Below are 16483 nucleotides of genomic sequence, written 5' to 3'. Positions count from 1 at the left end.
TCTCCTAGACTGTGAGAGATTAAACTCCTGTTTGTTGAAGCCATCCACTTGTGGTATTTCTGTTATAGCAGCACTAAATGACTAAGACATGGGGTATTGAGTTTATGTTAGCAATGGTGGAATGATTTGGAAAAGGATAGCAAGAATGTACAACTTGAAGAATGTAATCAAAATCACTGAATTGTACATGGAGAAATTCTTGAGATGACATATGTTTTGTCATGTATATTTTCACCACAATTTCAAAAAAAAATGGATAGTGATGTAGAAGTGGGACTGGGGACCCAACGGAGAAGGAAAAAACAATGAAAACCAGCATCTCCTGGCACCCAGGATCTCCATGGTTTTCAACTGTGGGAGTTACACTCGTGCATGTAAGCAGTGGAAGTAGCTGATTTTGCCTTTCATGGGGTAGACTCATCAGCTTGATCCTCTGAAGCCGTAAGTGTCCCCTTTTGGCAAAGCTGCAAAGTGGCCCCAACCACTCCCTATCTGGTTAGAGTAAGATGCCTCCTGTGCTGCCAGCCCCCTCTGGCCTGCACCTGCCGAAACAGAGCCCAGAATTGTCCTTCAGCTCCGGGCTGAGCAGGCTCTTTGAAGTGCATTTCACAAGCTCCACCAGTGGGCTGAGACTGGGACTGGCGTCAGGGCACAACTAGCCCAGCTGCCATATTCTCTGAAGCAGCTGCCAAAGAAGAAGAATGGGAACACATGTTTAGAAAGGATCACAATGAGGAAGAAACAAGAAGGTCAGAGACACGGTCAATATAGAGGAGGGGAAAGAAAGAACAGGAAATGATGGTGAGGCTTCAAGGAAGGAGGCTAGGGTGAAGAAAGCATAGAATGAATCACAGAAGCTCAGATAGGTCTTGAGAAACTCTAGATTCTGGATGGAGTATGCCCGAGCCCTGACTCTAGGCTGGGGAGAAAAAAAAAGTACTCTTGAGAATCTATGACGTCTTTGTCTAATTTAAAATACTCCTAGATGATGGGCACCATCTCTCTTAGTAGCCACTTTCTATGCTTATCAAAGTAGTGGTGGAGAAGTGCTTCTTTTATGACTCAGAAGCCCCCTACTATAAGGTTTTGTTTTTTCTGGCTTACTCATCTAGGGCATATAGGGCCAATGATTGGTGATAAAACAGGCCCCTGCTCTAAGATTATTGGGCTATTCCCAGTAATTTTTGACACACAGCCTTTGCCATGATTCATTTACCCTTTCAGCAAGCACTCAATAATAGCATATGATATTAAAGTCACTCCTACTCAAAGTCACTGTTAATACTTCTCTATTAAAGCCAGTTGTTCGTAGTATAACAAAATATATCACAGACAGGAAGATTTCTAAGAGAACCAGTGTTGTATGGGTAAATGAATAAGAGGTGAATAGCATGCACATAGACTCTGTCTAACTTCAGCTTAAATTTCATTTGTACAGATTCTCTAAAAATGTGACTGTTCCCCTGAACCAAGGAAGTCTTACCCCAAGCTTCTTTTTGGATCTACTAAACTATTCCTTACTCAAATCAGCTTTTCTATAAACTCTACCAAGCACCCAAGAAAGAGAGGTTTTTGGTTTTGTTTTGTTTTTTTCCTACCCACCCCTTTCCTTCCTATCCCGGGGCCCATATCCTGTCTGAAAAGAGCTCCACTCTTTTCTGAGGAGTTCTGATACACCAAACACAATGCCATTTCTAATACCCAGCTCCTAAGGAACTAATATTCTTCTTGGTCTTTATGGTTTCATCTGGAACCTGAAGCCAGTCTGTCCAGTACCAATCAGCTCTTAAAGTCCAGATCCAGTCAGTTTGCAATCTCTAATTCTTTCATTCATTAGAAAACATTTATTGATCATCTACTATGTACCGGACACTATAGACACTAGGACAATAAACAAAGGATAAGGGAAAGGGAGAGAGGGCATGGAGGGGGGGTTAGAAATAGTGAGCCCTTGTACTCTGGGAGTTTACAGTCTACTGAAGGACAAAGACAAGTAAACAGGTGTTTATAATGCAATGTAATTAATTCTATGATAGAGAAAAACATAGCTTCCCAAATAAACATGTGAAGACCGTAAAAATAACACTCAGACTCACCCAAAGATACACCACGTGATTAGATATACACACACACACACACACACACAGGCATGCACACACATATATGTGTGTATATGCTTGAGAAGACAAAATATTATAATGAAATATGCAAAGACCTGAAGTTAGAAAACCAAAAGGGAAGAACATGCTCAGCATTTCTCAAGCTGAAAGAACTGAAGAAAAAACTCAAGCCTTGAGTTGCAATTTTGAAGGATTCTATGGGCAAAATATTGAATGACACAGAAAGCATCAAAAGAAGATGGGAGGAATACACAGAATCATCGTACCCAAAAGAATTGACTGATGTTCAACCATTTCAGAAGGTAGTATATGATCAAGAACTGATGGCATTGAAGGAAGAAGTCCAAGCTGCACTGAAGGCATTGGTGAAAAACAAGGCATCAGGAACTGACATAATATCAATTGCGATGTTTCAATAAAGAGGTGCAATGCTAAAAGCACTCACCCATCTATGTCAAGAAATTTGGAAGAGAGCTACATGGCCAACCGACTAGAAGAGGTCCATATTTTTGCCCTTTCCAAAGAAAGGTGATGGAACAGAATGTGGAAATTTTCAAACAATATCATTAATATCACATGCAAGCAAAATTTTGCTGGAGATAATTCAAAACAGGTTGCAGCAGTACACCAACAGAGAACTGCCAGAAACTCAAGCCAGATTCAGAAGAGCATGTGGAACAAGGAATATCATTGCTGATGTCAGATGGATCTTGGTCGAAAGCAGAGAATGCCAGAAAGATGTTTACCTGTGTTTTATTGACCATGCAAAGGCATTCGACTGTATGGATCATAACAAATTACGGATAACATTGTGAAGAATGGGAATTCCAGAACACTTAACTGTGCTCATGCAGAACCTGTACCTAGACCAAGAGGCAGTTGTTGGAACAGAACAAGGGGATAGTGGGTGATTTAAAATCAAGAAAGGTGTGCATCAGGTTTATATCCTTTCACCATACTTATTCAACCTGTATGATGAGCAAATAATCTGAGAAGCTAGGCTATACAAAGAAGAACGTGGCATCAGGATTGGTGGAAGACTCATTAACTACCTGCCATATGCAGATGACACAATCTTGCTTGCTGAAAGTGAAGAGGACTTGAAGTGCTTCCTGATGAAGATCAAAGTCCACGGCCTCAGTAGGAATCACACCTCAACAGAAAAAAAAAAACAAAAATCTTCACAACTGGACCAACAAGCAACATCACAATAAATGGAAAAAAAATATTGAAGCTGTCAAAGATTGCATTTTACTTGGATCCATACTCAACAGCGATGGAAGCAGCAGTCAAGAAATCAAACCAGGTATTGCATTGGGTAAATCTGCTGCAAAAGACCTCTTTAAAGTTTTCCAAAGCAAAGATGTCACTTTGAGCACTCAGGTGCATCTAACCCAAGCCATGGTATTTTCAATCACCTCATATGCATGCAGAAGCTGGACAATGAATAAGGCAGACGTAAGAAAAATTGATATATGTTAAATATACCATGGACAGCCAGAAGAATGAACAAGTCTGCCTTGGAAGAAGTACAGCCAGAACACTCCTTAGAAGTGAGGATGGTGAGACTCCATCATCTCACAAACTGGACATGTTACCAGGAAGGACGAGTCCCTAGAGAAGCACATCAGTCTTGGTAAAGTAGAGGGTCAGTGAAACAGAGGAAGACCTTCAAGGAGATGGACTGACACAGTGGCTACAACAATGGGCTCAAACATAGCAACAATTGTGAGGATAGTGCAGGACCGGGCAGTGTTCTGTTCTGTTGTACATAGGGTCACTATAAGTTGGAACCGACTTGATGGCACCTAACAACAACACAATATATATGTGTTATATATTTTACATTGAGTTAGGGCTGACACATAGCACATGTGCACCAAAATGGTCATATCCGTTGGTAAATCAGCACTTCCCTGATTCTCCAAGTGCCCCTGCCACCCTGGCCACACTGCTCCCTGCCCTGAGGCTCCATGTCCTGCTCCAACTCTCTGGTGTCCATGCTATACTGTTTGTTAAACATGCAGGGTCTCACTCCTATGCTGTCATAATTGTCACTCTTTTCTGCATCTTTCTGCACAAGTGACATATATAACACTGCGAATATATTGATGGAGCAATAGACACAATATTCGCTTATTAATTTTAGGGTATGTTTTAATTTGTATTACCATGTCTATTTTTACAAAATACTAAGTTTCAAATTAGATTGATAGAATATTGCATTTAATGTTCTGATATTTAAAGTACTGGTGATCTCCAAACATTGCTAAGCCTTCCTTCTGTCTAACTCAAATAAGCCTGTTGTGGTTGTTTTTATGTGCTGTTGAGTCTACTCTGACTCATAGAAGCCCAAGGTGACAGGGTAGAACTACTGCAGAGGGTTTCTTAGGCTGTAATCTTTATGGAGAGTCCTGTTGGTTGACGCAGTAGTTGAGAGCTTGGCTGCTAACCAAAAGGTCCATAGTTAAACCATCAGCTGCTCCATGGGAGAAAGATGTGGCAACCTGCTTCCATGAATATTACAGCCTTGGAAACCCTATAAGACATTTCTACTCTGTCGTATATGGTCACTATAAGTTGGAATAGACTCTACAGCAATAGCTTAATAGCTTAGCAAATCACAAGGTCTGTACTACCACTGAGACTGCTATGGTATGAAAAGAAATCCAACCTACGGTTGTAATTCTGGTTTCTGTGGATTCAATAGCAACTAGAAAGAGAAGCAAAAAGAATTAGGGTTGACAGATTTGCATTGTTGTCTTAGCAAGAATAAAGGCGTCAGAGAAAAAACAGGGTGGTCTTTCCACAGAATATTCCGAGAAGTTGGTTAAGGCTGCCCCACCTAACCCCATGGCATACACTGAGGAAACTTTCCAGGTAAGTAAGTGTGTTTGACCTAAAGACTTTTTAGAGTCAATATTCCTGGTTCTCATGTCCTGCCTGTGTCCATAAGTATATAACCCTCTCTTCATCTCAGCTCCAAGACTTTGACCTTCTGAAGAAGATTCTAATTGATTGAGCTCTCCCGTAGGGTCAAGTTACACCAGGACTCCCGCCTGATTCTTTTAACAGTGGTTCTCATATACGTCAGCATCATTAGAATCACCTGGAGGGTTTGTTACAATGCAGATTGCTGGGCCCCACCCCAGAGATCCTGATTCAGTAGGTCTGGGTGGAGCCCAAGGATTTGCATTTCTAAGCTGTTCCTAAATTATACTGATGCTGCTGGTCCAGGGAGCATACGGTGAGAACCAAGGCCTTTCAGAAACCACAATACAAGTCATTGCCCACTTGCAACTCCCATCATTTTTATCATTGTTCCATAGTCAACTCCTCTGGATCATGTGGAACTTCACTGAGTAAATAAAGAGAAAACATAATTTGGCAACCGCACAGTTACTAAAAGGTTTACAATTCCATACATCTCTCCAACAGCTGTGGTCTGTATTCTTTTTCTTCCTGATACATTTGAAAAATCCCATAAACACTCTTAAAGTCTTGCTAGTCCCTAATGTTTTCATGGGCCTCACCATACCAGGCCGCAACATAGTCACCCAAGCTTCAACCGTCACTTCCTCTAACTGCTCCCACAAGAAAAGAGTATAAATATCAACCTTTCAGGAGACTAACTCAGAACTTCTCAGTCAAGACAAACTTTTGAATGAGAAGAAAATTAAGGAAGCAATATGCGGTATCACTTTGGGATCCACTGCTTGATTCCCTTTAGGCCCAAAATAATTTTTTACAGCCCTGGGCCGATGGACATCTGCTTATTTGCATGACTTCATTAGGAAAGTTTCTAAAAGCACATCCTTTCCTCACAAAGCCACACTGTTTTCTTTCTTCTTCCATTTTGTGAGTGATTACTGTCTCCGTAAAATTAAAAATACTTGACAAACTTTGTATGTCCATTTGTTTTAAGGGCTGGAGGCACAAATATTTGACGTTAGCATGTGCTTGCTTATTAATTATAGGATAATTTTTATTTGAATCACGATCTCTCTGCCTACGCAACAACAAACATGTACATTCATTGTTATCAGCGTTTGCATCAGACAGCTATTAATCAATCGTTAAAAGTCGCTTCATATCACGAGCCAAAGATTATTAATGTCTTATTGTAGAAAAGCTTACCTAAGCTAATGTTTTCAAAACTGGAACAGTTCATCACATTTGGCATATTTTAGTTTTTCCTTAAAACACAAGCCTACCTTGTCCAAATGAAAGTACCAAGTGACAAAGATCACACTGGGGATATGCTGATGGAGAGATAAATGCTCAGAGTCTGTCTAGTTGAAAGTATCCAAATATATTTTCATTGGCAAGAATTGGCAATGAAGATGTGTATTTAAAAGAACCTGAGACAGTTTCATTTTCAAATTTAGTGTTTAGACGAAGACATTTCTATTTTTAAAAATCCCTATGAATATTTTTCATTTCCTATTTTGCTGTTTGTCAGTCGTTTCACAGCTTTTCAATGTCTCAGATTGTTCCAGGTGGGAGATACTTTCCAAGTCCTAACAATATGCTTCATTCAACCTTGTAAGTAAGACTTCCTACCAAATTTTTTTCTTCCCTCTGTCTTTTCATAGGTCTTTCTCTGCCTTCAAAAAATAAAATAAACCATCTTTTTTAAAAACGTGAGCCACATTCACAGCCTAGGAGGAAGTCTTATCTAGTCGTTAGAGCAGGGACCTGGCTCTCTAGAGCCCTGGGTACAATTCTCCGCTCCACCACACGCTCTGAATTGGTCACTTACACTTTTAAGTGCCCCAGTTTTCCCATCAGCAAAATGAGGACGATATTACTATTTATAAGTGTGATGGGAATGAATCGGTGTTGGTAAAGTGTTTTGAAATTCTCAAATGAAAACAGATAATGTGGAACCAGGTATTTGTCCAAATCCACGTTCCCTTGAGCCCAGTGAGAATTAAAGAAATACCTGATCTCGGAGGATTGTGAAGGGTGAGGCTGTGGCCTCTGATTATGGTACTTACCCTGCAAAAGAAAACAGGTTCAAGTTTTCATGTTGTGTTATGCTGTTTTTTCTCCACTGACAAAAAAGAAAATGCTGTAAGGTCTACAGGCCAAGATTATACAGTCTCTAATCAAGAAAATCAAGCACACTAATATATCATCTTCTGTCACTCAGTGGGAGAATTTCCAGATCTTGTCCTATGTAAATTTGTTAACATGGCAACATAGACTCTTGTAAAGAATACAGTACAATAAGCAACAGACTGGAAGAATTAACTTGAAAAATAAAATGTAATCTTATCCATTTCTCTACTGAGAATACTGGGGTTACAAAAATATGTTCAAGGGAGAAGGAAATTTGAGAACACATAGGTTATTCTCAACACACGTACACACACACCCACACCCAGCCACCCACCCACCCACACACACACACACACATACACACACATACACACATGCATATTAATACTATGGGAATACAGGAGATAAGTAAAGGAGAAAAAATTTTAGTGAAAATCTGTTTTCTATGGTATTTTTGGATACAGGGAAGGTGATCTTCAGGAAATATTTTAGTGTTAAACAATATCCCATCTATTGTCTAGAGGGAATTTGATAGCTGAGAATTGAAAGGACCCAAGTTCAATTCCTTACTTACTGTCCTCACAGATGACAGCCAGTAAGCTTCATGACCCAGTTTATCCTACAAACATAAGATTGTAATGATTTAATGAGTAGATATCTGTGAAGCGGTATTCTTGTTAACCTTTGTTCCACAAAAAGTGAACAGTGAGAAATTTTGGAAAGAAAGTAAATCTTTAAAAGCCTTGCTGTACAGAGGGGGGATAAAAGGTAAAAACTTATATCAAACACTCACAAAAGCCCTACAAGTTAAGGAAAAAAATAAAAATAGTTCTATTACAGAGAATAAGCAATATATTAAATATTTATTTAGTATTCTCCTAACTACAAATACATTATAATACAGGAAACAAGACAAAGTCAGTGAATCATAGAATGTTAGCATTTAGACAGAACTTTAGCAATCATCTAATCTAGTGCTATAATTTTACAGATGAGAAACACGGGGCCCAGTGAGTGACTTGCTAAGGTCACTCAAGTAATAAGTAGCAGAGGGGGGAAAACAATTCAGAGTTTGACTCTAGGTCCATTGCTTTTTCTACTATATCACACGACTGCTTAAAAGATCACCCCTGTGTGGTTAAGATTGTGTGTCAACTTGGCTGGGCCATGATTCTCAGTGTTTTAGCAGTTATGATGTAGTTTGATAGCTATGCAATATGTAATCACCTCCCTAATGAGATCTGATATAATGTAATCACCTCTGTGATGAGACGTTATGAGCAGCCAATCAGTTGAAAGGGAGTTTCCTTAGGGGTGTGGCCTCTTCAACCACTTGAGCCATTTCCTTGACATAAATCTCTTTATATGCTTCACTGGTTTTTCTTCTCTAGAAAACCCAGCCTAAGACAATTCCTTTTAAGAGGGTCAGAAAACATAACTTCTTAACTCTCTGAAATTCTGGTGTGACCATAAATAGAGAATGTTCACCTTCGGATTTTCAGTTAGTTTGATTTTCATGTTAGTTTTTTTTTTTTTTTTTTTTTTTTAATGAAAGGGTTCTAGTTATTTAATTTGACATAACAAAAAATAAGTGCAGCTATCTTTGATGATAAACAAAGTGTGTCTGTTCTCCTGGGTTAAAAGTTAGAGGACATTTTCCAGTCCCCCTTGCAGTCACATGTGCCCACATGATTGACTTCTAGCCAATGAAATGGGGCCAGCAGTGATGCATGCCACCTTCCAGCCTGGCCCCTAAAAACCTTTTACTTGGTGTCCATCGTATTCTTTCTGTCTTCACTTGATACATGTCAGCATGGTTTCCTTAACAAACACAAGCTGAAGACGGTAAAGTAACAAGATGGCGTCTGTGTCCCTGAGCCTCCAATTGGAGAGTCACCCCACTCACCATGAATACTCATTTTAGACTTCACATAGTAGAGATATAATCTCCCTTCATGATAAAAAATGAAAATAAAGAACAGTTGCCATCAAGTTAACTCTGATTCACGGTGACTCCATGTATGTCGGGGTAGAACTGTGTTCCATAGGTTTTTCGATGGCTGATTTTTCAGAAGTAGATCACCAGGCCTTTTTCTGAAATAGCTCAAACCTCCAACCTTTCAGTTAGCAGCCAAGAGCATTAACCATTTCCACTACCCCTTTACTATAAGCCACCGAAACTTGGGGGTTTATATATTATATGAGGTAGTTATACGTGGTTCATTGGCAGAATACTTGCCTTCCATGTGATAGATCTGTATTCAATTCTTGGCCAATAAACCTCAAATGCAGCCACTACCCATCTGTCAGTGGAGGATTGGGTGCTGCTACGATGCTGTACAGGTTTAGCAGAGCTTCCAGTAAGGAACACTAGAAAGAACACTGGCTATCTACTTTCAAAAAATCGTGGAAACCTTACGACTCATTAACAGTCCGATCCTGTTGTTCATGGGGTCACCATGAGTCAGGGGTAGACTCAACGGCAGCTAACAACATGTATTATTTTAGCTAACAATACCTTCACTATTATGCCAACTCAAGAACAATGTGTTTACCCAGTTTTGCTAATACTTGTGTGGCTTTCTTCCATCTGCAGTGGACATGTGGTGTTCTTCATAAAACCTTCATAAACTGTATAGCTGTGACATCTTTTAAGAGAGCTCAGCTCAGTATAAAAATAATTCTATTGATGGCAAGGAAACTCATATTTAAAGAAAAGACAAGAATGATTCAAATGAAAAGGAGTAAAAGTTTTAGAATGTTTAGATAGTTTTAACTCAGCTAGAGCTGCCGTATGGTTGCCTCATGCCTGTATGTCTAATTACATTTCCAGGGAAATTTGGTCATCAAATTAGACTTTATTCTGACAATTCCAAAACTCAGATAAATTAGTGGACCAAGAGAGGGCTCGTGTTATCTGGATGATTTGAAATGATATATGTTGCAAACAGAAACATTATATTGCTTGCAAATGATCATTTGAATAAAAAGCTCTATAGCTTCTACAATCAAAGATATTGCAGAGATAAGCCTAAATATAGAAATACGGAGACATATGTGTGACTTCAGACACAGGAGGGTGGATTTTTGTGACATGTGTGAATTGTCTGTTGGAAGCTTTTTTTGTTTTCTTTTTCTTACTTTTATCTTCTGCCTTCCCTGTGGCAGCTCTGCTGTTGGGATCTGAACAGTAGCTACACTTCTCACTCTTTAGGCATGTTTTCCTTGGGTCCAAGGTGCATTCTTCAGCCTTAATAACTGGGAAAAGAATTCTTAACCTAGATCATAAAATTGTATTATTATCCTATGAGGTTAAAGGCCGTTGGTAACTCTGCACCCTTAACTTCTGACCTTAAGGAGATTCTACATATGTAAAACTCTCTACACAGGAGTTTGAAATCTTCCTCAAACTAATCTATGCTGTTTTAACAAATTAGAAATGATCTTTAAAAAGTACAGCGGCAAAATTTCAACTCTGCGGTTATTGAACTTAATTTGTCCTAAATCCCCGCTGATGGATTTATGTCTACCGTCTCTTAGGATTCAAAACCTTCTCCAGAGGATAAACTGAAGGAAGCTAAATAAACATCACCAGACTGAATGAATGGCCTGTTGCAGCTCTGTCTTTACTGAGGTATCTGGTAACAATACAGGCTCTGAGAGTGAAAAGTGAATCACTGAGTATTACTTCACAGATGATTATAATAAGTTCTCTGTGGTGTGTCCATGTAGTTGTTTTATGACAGTAAGGAAAGATCACATCATACAAATATACTGTGAGGACTGAACCTTGTACAGTGTTTAGTGGGATGCTTTATTTGAGGATGTGAAGTGAGTTCACCTAAATAGAAGAGTTGGCCTCTTGTCAAATGGATGAGAATCTCAAGGACTGAATTTTCAGTGCTTCTGTTCAGTATCTCCCAGGAAGGTGTAGGGCTTTATTTAGAAAAGCCCTGATTGCCCCCTAACTTTGGTCTTCCTTTGCACTGTAAGTACCTGATTACATTTCAGAGAAGAATGTGGCAAAACTAATGATAATAAGCTTGTTTAGAACAGATGATATTTCTCACCCAGAGGTTTATATTCAAACAAAAGAAGACACAAGTGTCTTTGGAGCGTATACAATATGTTTTCTTCTACCAGGGAATCACAATGCTGCCCAAGGTAAAAATATCAGAAATACCCTGTCCACAGAGTTGAATATTCCATAAAGAGTTGTTGGGCTTTCTTTTAATTTTCTCATCACTGTGGCTCACTGATTATGAGATTTGCATTTTATCCACTTGAAAAAAGCAGAGTTGCATACCCTGGCTAGCCAAAAATTTAATATTCATGGATATGTACTCGAAAAGTTTTAAATGATTATATGTTATTTGTTTTCTGCTGCTTAAAAACCGAATTGATCACAAAAACAATAAGGACCACAAGTGCATCTTTGGTTAAGGACTTAGATCACTGGACTTGACAGGTGCCTACACAGATGGTTATGTGTATTTTCATCAGTCCTGGGAGCTATACACTTCCTGAGTATTTGTCAGAAACATGATCCCAGAAAGCAGCCTTCCTGGAAGGATATGCCAGAGATGATTCTGGCTGTTCTGGGGAAAGTGAAAAATGCCTACTTCACATAAAAGAAAAAGATGTTCATTTATTGAGTCTGGGACTTAAAATGTTAAGAATTGTGTGGCTAGTTCTGTCTAATTCTGAAGAGATCAGTGCAAAATCAAACTCTTTTTTTCCCATTTGCTAAATGTTTTTTTTTATCAAGATCTTCTAAGTCATGTTTCCACAGCCAAGCCCACCTTTGACATTACCCTTAAAGAACATACAAAAATTAATTGTACATTAAAAGCAAACTGGAAAATTAAAATTTAAAATTACATGTAAAATGATGTTAAAACATAAATTATTTAGGAAAGAAATTTAACAAGAGAGGTGCAAGACCACTACACTGAAAATTACAAAACATTGCTGACAGAAACTAAAGAACTAAAAAAAAAAAGTGAAGAGATATGTTATGGATTGAATCATGTTCTACAAAAACATGTGTCAACTTGGCTAGGCCGTGATTTCCAGTATTGTGTGGTTGTCCACCATTTTGTGATCTGATGTGATTATCCTATGTGCTGTAAATCCTAACCTCTATGATGTTAATGAGGCAGAATAAGGATTAGAGGCAGTCATATTAATGAGGCAGGACATAACCTACAGGATTAGGTTGTATCTTGAGTCAACCTCTTTTGAGATATAAAAGAGAGAAGCAAGCAGAGAAGAGAGGGACTTTATGCCACGAAGAAAGAAGTGCTGGGAGCAAAGCATATCCTTTGGACCCAGGGTCCCTGTGCGGAGAAGCTCCTAGACCACAGGAAGATTGATGACAAGGACCTTCCCCCAGAACCGACAGAGAAAGCATTCCCCAGGAGCTGGCACCCTGAACTTGGACTTCTAGCCTCTTAGACTGTGAGAGAATAAATTTCTGTTTGTTAACGCCATTCACTTGTGGTATTTCTGTTATAGAAGCACTAGATAACTAAGACAAGATATAACACAATCTTGGGTTTAAAAATTTAGTGTTACTATAATATTATTATATTGAATATTAGTATTATTAATTTGTCAATTCTCCGCAAACTGATGTAGAAAATTCATGAAGTCCTAGTCTAGTATGTTTTCATTGGACAGAAAAAGTTTTTTTGCAAAGATTTATAGATTGACTCTAAAATTTATGTGATGGTAGACAAAAAACAATCTTGAAAAAGGACAAAATTGGAGGACTCCATTTGTCTACTGATGTCAAAATTTTCTCTAAAGCTATAGTAATTGAAACAATGTAGTATGAATAGACAAGTAGACAATGCAAAGAACCCTGGTGGCACAACAGTTAAGTGCTCAGCTGCTAATAGAAAGACTGGCAGTTCAAACCCACCCAGCAGCTCCATGGGAGAAAGGCCTGGCAATCTACTTCCGTAAAAATTACAGCCTAAGAAACCCTATGGGGCAGTTCTACTCCATCACACGTGGTTGCTATGAGCCGAAAAGTGACTCAACAGCACCTAACAACGACAACAGATCAATGCAAGAGAATACATAAATATATTCATATATACATGGGTGTATTTTTGAGAAAGGTGCCAAGGCAATTCCGTGGGAAAGGGAAAGAGTTTCCAAAAACTGGTGCTGGGACACCTGACTATCTATAAGAAAAAATAAAATGAATATTGACCACTACCTCACACCATATACAAATAGTAATTTAAAATGGATCACAGGCCTACCCATAAAAACTAAAGCTATACATTTTCTAAGAGAAAATAATATCTTTATGATTTTGGATTAAGAAAATAGCTTTTTAGAGAGGACACTAAAAGCACTAATGATAAAAGATAAATTGATAATTTGGACTTCATCAAAAATAAAAAATGCCTACTCATTAAATGGCACTGTTTATAAAATTATTCTTTCAATATTGTCTCTCCTCCCACCACTCTGTGTGTGTATTGTATGTGTGTGTGTGTGTCTGGCAAAGGGCTTATATTCAGCATGTTTAAATAACTCTTACAACCCAATAAGAAGAAGACAAACCACTCAATTAAAAAAAAATATATATATATATACTTGAACACATGCTTCACAAAAATTCAATAAGTACATGAAAAGGTGTTCAACATCATTAATCTTGAAAGAAATACAAGTTAAACCTCAGTGAGATGCCTTTTTACACCCTCTATAATGAGTTATAATAGTTTAAAAACAAAACAGCAGCAAAAATGAAAACTGGCATAGTAAACGTTGGTAAGAATGTGATATAACTGGAATTCACATATAGTGCTGCTAAGAAAGTAAGATGATTCAATCGCTTTGGGAAAATGTTTGGGAGTGCTTATGAAGTTAAACATACACCTACCCAGAAACCCCATTCCTAGATATTTACCAGAAAAATGAAAGCATATGTTCACAAAAAAAGGCTTGTACATGAATGTTTATAGCTGCTTTACTCATTATAACAGAAAACTGTAAACAACCCAAATGTCATCAAATAGAAGAATGAATAAACAAAATGTGGTATATTCATGCAATGTAACATTATTTAATAAAGAGCAACAAACTACTGATACACACAATAATATGGATGAATCTCATCTATTATGTTGAAAGACAAGCCAGACACAAATGAATATATACTGTGGAATCCCAGTTATATGAAGTTCAAGACCAGACAAAACTAACCTATCATATTAGAAATCAAAACACTGGTTGCCTGTGGAGGATGGGGATTGACTGGAAGACAGCACAAGGGAAATTTCTGGAGTGTTGGAAACGTTCTATTTTTTGATAACGGTGTTTGCTACATGTGTTTATATATTTGTCAAAACTGATAGACTTGTACACTTAAGATCTGTGAATTTCAATACATATAAAATTTATCTCAAAAGAAATATAAAAAATAAAAGGGTAAGGAAAGATACACTAGGGAAGACCTGAGCTGCCCCAGATTTTGTAAAATACGTCACTTCAGTCCTCCAAATATTTCTTCCCTTACCCTCCACTTTGTGTTTCAGGATGCTAACTAGTCTCCAAAGGCTAAACCAGTCTACGCAACATTCAAGTTACAGAAGTGAAAACACAATGACCAGGAATTGTGGAACTATTTTTTTCTAACATTGGTCTACCCTCATTGCAAATATTTGATATTTTTCAGAATTTAGTTAAGCATTTCTCTTATCAAGTGATGATTATTAACTATGATGGAGATATATAATTAATATTTGTGTAGTGATTTATGGATGACAGAATGTTTCTAATTTGTGAAAGCAGATGTGCTTTGATGCTATACTGAAATCTACACCCTCCATTTGTTAATTTTTTCCTTTAAATGTTTTAGTCTTCTTGGATTATTTATATTTTCAGCTAATGAATGAACATTAAAGAATTATTTGTCTATTTGTATACATGTACCTATGGATCATACTGTCAAAAGACGCATTGCATTGGGTAAATCTGCTGCAAAGGACCTCTTTAAAGTGTTGAAGAGCAAAGAGCACCTTGAAGACTAAGGTGCGCCTGACCCAAGCCATGGTATTTTCAATTGCATCATATGCGTGTGAAAGCTGGACGATGAATAAGGAAGACCAAAGAAGAATTGATGCCTTTGAATTGTGGCGTTGGCGAAGAATATTGAATATACCATGGACTGCCAAAAGAACGAACAGATCTGTCTTAGAAGTACAGCCAGAATGCTGCTTGGAGGCAAGGATGGTGAGACTGAATCTTACATACTTTGGACATGTTGTCAGGAGGGATCAGTCCCTGGAGAAGGACATCATGCTTGGCAGAGTACAGGGTCAGCAGAAAAGAGGAAGACCCTCAACGAGGTGTATTGACACAGTGGCTGCAACAATGAGCTCAAGCATAACAATGATCGTAAGGATGGCTCAGGACCGGGCGGTGTTCTGTTGCGCATAGGGTCGCTATGTGTTGGAGCCGACCTGAGGACACCTAACAACAACAACAACAACACGGATCATAAGAATCACTTCTTCCACTTTTACAACCACAGAAATAATTTCTTCTTCATTCTTTGATTTCTAAAATTTTAGAATTCAGTGAGTTGAAATCATACTGGATGGTTAAGTACTTTAGGATTCTTTTGTTACTCATTTATTCATTAAACAAGCATGTGTTAACCAAGTACTGTGAACTGGGCATTGGTTAGACACTGGAGCTTCATAGTGAGTAAATCTAGAATCCTTGCTCTCAAGGAGCTGACAATATCATAACAGAAATTTAAGTAAGTAACAACAACACAAGGATGAAATTGCATATGAAGGTATTTCAAAGTGTTATGGGAGTCCAAATGAAGGAGTGTAAGGTTCCTACCTTGAATCTCTTTGGAATGAAGTAAGACTTAGACACACAAAGATAATTATGCAAACTGGGATAGGGTGTCATAGAAAGCATCAGAGAAGTTATATTCAAGTTATTCTTGAGGAAAGGCATGAGTTAGCCAGGAGAAGGAGTATGGAAGACGGAGAGGAGATGAGAGTGAGCAATTTATAAGCAGAGGAAAGAACATGAGCAAAGATATAGAGGCATGAAGGAACATGTTAAGAGTACTGGCCAAGTGCTCAGGGGCAAGAGAAAGATAGGACTAGAAAGCGAGTGGGCTTGAAATATGATGAGCTTGATATGCCAGGCTGAAGAGCCAGGTAGTTGTTCTGTAGGTTAAGGGGAGCTGGTTTAAACAGGACACCGATGTCGTCAGATGGGAATGTTAGAAAGATCACACTGCCACCATGCTT

The sequence above is a fragment of the Loxodonta africana genome, chromosome 3 (genome assembly GCF_030014295.1).
Source record: "Loxodonta africana isolate mLoxAfr1 chromosome 3, mLoxAfr1.hap2, whole genome shotgun sequence".
In the NCBI taxonomy this organism is placed as follows: Eukaryota; Metazoa; Chordata; class Mammalia; order Proboscidea; family Elephantidae; genus Loxodonta; species Loxodonta africana.
Note: the sequence above shows the minus strand (reverse complement) of the source record.